We start from the raw sequence: 3,776 nt of genomic DNA on the forward strand, positions 1-3,776 counted from the left end.
CTGTGTTCCAATAAAACGTTTTTTTGTTTGTTTGTTTTACAAAAATAGGTGGTGGTTAGGCTTTAACCTACAGGCTGTAGATTGGTGACACCTATCCTAAATACTTACGTCATCTGGGGGCCAGATGGTGGCACACTTGGTTGAGTGCTTATGTTACCGTATGCAAGGGCCCAGGTTCAAGCCCCCATCCCCACTAACAAGGGGGAAAATTTCATGAGCAGTGAAACAGGGATGCAGGTGTCTCTTTGTCTTTCTCCCTCTTTATTTCCCCCTCCCCTCTCAATTTCTCTCTGTCCTATCGAAAGAAAAAAAATATGTATTTCTGTCATCCTAGCAAGTAAACTTAACTTGCCTAAAAAGAATTATTACTCCTCCCCCTAACACTACCCAAGTATTGTGTGAAGAAATTTTCATCCAAGGATTAAGTTAGATGACTTGAATCTGGAATTTACCATTTACCATCTATCAAAATGATTTTCATTTTCCTGCTCATTTCCCTGCTGATTTGAAGTTCCTGAAGGACTGAGCCATTCATTCTCTAGATCAATGGTCAATGATGTGGCCTGTGGGCTAATCCTTCCTCTCCTCCTCCCATGCCTGTATTTATAAATAAAGTTTTGTTGAAACATAGCCACACTTATTCATTTACATATAGGCTGCTTCCTCCTTTCAGTGGCAAAGTTCAACAGTTGTGTTAGAGATGTTGTGACATATGGAGTTTAGATTATTAGCTATCTGGCCCTTTGTTATAAAAGATTATAACAAAAAGTGCAAACGCAGAAAGTGACACCTATCCTAAATACTTATGTCATCTGGGAGCCAGATGGTGACACACCTAGTTGAGTGCTTATGTTACCATAAGCAAGGACCCAGGTTCAAGCCCCGGTCCCCACCAGCGAGGGAAAAGTTTCATGAGCAGTAAAACAGGGATGCTATCTCTACATAGATATGGCTCTAGATAGAAAGATATGGATTTCAACTGAATATATATACTGCAAAATTTATGTTTAAAAAAAGGACAATCCTGAGTTAAAAGTCTGGTTCTGTCACTTCTTAAAGAAGCATAATTACGACTACTCCAAGCCTCAATTTCTCCTTCAGAAATACAATAATGATATCTTTGTGACAAAATTGCAAAGAAAAAATAACACAACATATATGAAATGATCAGCCCAGGGGCTGTCACATAGCAAATGCTCAATAAGTAGAAACTCTTTATCTTCTAATTAGATGGGATTCTTTTTGTCCTTGATTCTTTGATATTTTTTTTTGTTCTGTTGTCCAATAGAGTAGTCATTAATCATGCGTATAAAGTGAATGAAATGGGGTGGAGGGTAGATAGCATACTGGTTAAGCAAAGAGACTCTCATGCCTGAGGCTCCAAAGTCTTAGATTCAATCCCCCGTACAACCATAAGACAGAGCTGAACAGTGCTCTGGTAAAATAAATAAATAAACTGAAATATACTCAGTCCAAATTGTGATATGTTGAAACTGAAAAAAAAAGATCAGTTTTTAAAGATGTTGTATGAACTACAGTATGCAAAATTTTAAATAAATTTGTATATTGGTTACATATTTAAGTTGTATTTTGAATATATTAAACATACATTTAGAATAATCTTACCTGTTTCTTTTTAATTTTTTTAAACAGTGGTAATAGGGAAGTGTTTGTTTATTTGTTTGTTTGCTTGCTTGCTTGCTTCTTTTGCCTCCAGAGTTATTGCGGGGGCTTGGTGCCTGCACTATGAATCCACTGCTCCTGGAAGCTATTTTTTCCCTTTTGTTGCCCTTGTTGTTTATCATGTTGTTGTTATTGCTGTCATCGTTGTTGTTGGATAGGACAGAAAGAAATCAAGAGCAGAGGGGGAGACAGAAAAGGGGAGAGAAAGATAAGACACCTGCAGACCTGCTTCACTGGTTGTGAGGTGAACCCCCTGTAGGTGGGGGGGGGGGGCAGGAGCTGAACCAGGATCCCTGCACTGGTCCTTGAGCTTTGCACAATGCATGCTACTGCCTGACCCCCAGTAGAGAAGTTTCAATTATGTCTATGGTTTGCCTTATATTGTTATTGGACAGCTAATGATCTGGAGAAATTATGGAATTAAATTGCTAGTTCTCAATAAAGCTCAGGGGAGCCATTAAATTATTTCTCCATTTTTTTTCTGCAATGATTTAGTTACCTAAAATGCAATGGAGTTTAGAAAGTAGGAGTCAGTCAGTAGCCATTAGAGATCAGGCTAAATGACTTTGATGGGAAAAATCCCAATTGTCAACATTTCCCTTTGTTCTTTTTCCTTTTGTAGTTTCACCACTGTCTGTAATCCAAATATCCTGTCCTCAAGTCTTCAATGTGAATACGTGGGAGGGGAGGGTTCAAGTATTGCCTCCTCAATTCTCTTCTGATGGATGGAAGCCTGAAGCCTAGCCACAAACTGCACTCTCTCTCTCCTGGATTGCACAGTGAATCTGTTTTCCTTTTATGTGTGACAGCACCTTCACTTCTTGACTCCTCACCTTTTTTAGAAATCACCTGGGCAATGTTGTGGACTTTCAAGTTTAACATTAAAATAATTTACACACACACACACACACACACACACACACACACACACACACACACGGAAACCTAGTAGAAGAGACTTGTTCACTATCCAGAAAATCCAATGTACTGGAAGTCTTGGGGGTTCAGAAAAGCTTTAAGCATTCTTTCATACATTGTGCTTTCTCTTCCTTGCCAGGTTATTTCTTTTCTCTTTTTCCTGAGGAAGGCAAGGGGTGAAAGAGGGTTCTGTTCCTTGGATAGGGCCCACTTTCCCGTATGCCTCTCCCAATCCATATCAAATAATATTGCATCTGCCGATCACAACCTAACCAACACAACGATTGCCACCTCAACATGCTTCACTTCAGACTGTGTCCAGAGACTTCACGTGTGGAATGACAACCCTTCAGCTTCATTGCTCGGGTGAGACCTTTCCTTTCATAGTATACTCTAATTCCATCTCAGGTGGTTCACTTTCTAACAAAAGTCCCAAAACCTAGATATACACCAGTTTCTGTGAGAGAGAGCAGATGTTCACACGTATCCATAAACTACTGCAAAATATATACCTGAAAGCAGAAGTACACTAGAGTTTGCAGTGAGTACCCCCCTAACACTTCCTCTCCTCTATTCCAAGCTTTGGGTCCATGATTGCTCAACAATTTGTTTGGCTTCGTATGTTAACTCTCTTTTTAGTCACCAGGTTCCAGATGCCATCAGGATGCCGGCCAGGCTTCCCTAGACTGAAAACCCCACCAATGTGTCCTAGAGCTCTGCTTCCCCAGAGACCCATCCTACTAGGGAAAGAGAGTGGCAGACTGAGAGTATGGACTGACCAGTCAACGTCCATGTTCAGCAGGGAAGCAGTTACAGAAGCCAGACCTTCTACCTTCTGCAACCCACAATGACCCTGGGTCCATGCTCCCAGAGGGATAGAGAATAGGAAAACTATCAGGGGAGGGGGTAGGATATGGAGATTGGGTCGTGGGAATTATGTGGAGTTGTACCCCTCCTACCCTATGGTTTTGTTAATTAATCCTTTCTTAAATAAAAAGGAAAAAAAAAAGAAAGAAGGTTCTGTTAAATGTTTATGCAGGTGAAAGCAGAGACAAAGGAGAGTGGAGGCATTTTTCACTGTGAGGTACTGTCATTTCACAGTTCCCATTTCCTTTCTTTTTAAAGATTTTTTTATTTTAGAAGAGAGCTTTATCTACCCACTGGGTCACCTCCAG

The 3,776-nt window shown here is 40.3% G+C and overlaps 1 long non-coding RNA gene across 1 annotated transcript in view; it reads left to right on the top strand.

The window, feature by feature from the left end:
* The window catches only part of LOC132537550 (uncharacterized), a 233,266-nt gene extending 229,809 nt beyond the window's left edge, over positions 1-3,457 (top strand). Inside the window, exon 5 of the long non-coding RNA XR_009549021.1 lies at positions 3,241-3,457. This is a non-coding gene — a long non-coding RNA (uncharacterized LOC132537550). The remainder of the gene's footprint in view (positions 1-3,240) is intronic.
* The last annotated feature ends 319 nt before the right edge of the window (positions 3,458-3,776 follow it).

The sequence above is a fragment of the Erinaceus europaeus genome, chromosome 3 (assembly GCF_950295315.1).
Source record: "Erinaceus europaeus chromosome 3, mEriEur2.1, whole genome shotgun sequence".
Lineage (NCBI taxonomy): Eukaryota > Metazoa > Chordata > Mammalia > Eulipotyphla > Erinaceidae > Erinaceus > Erinaceus europaeus.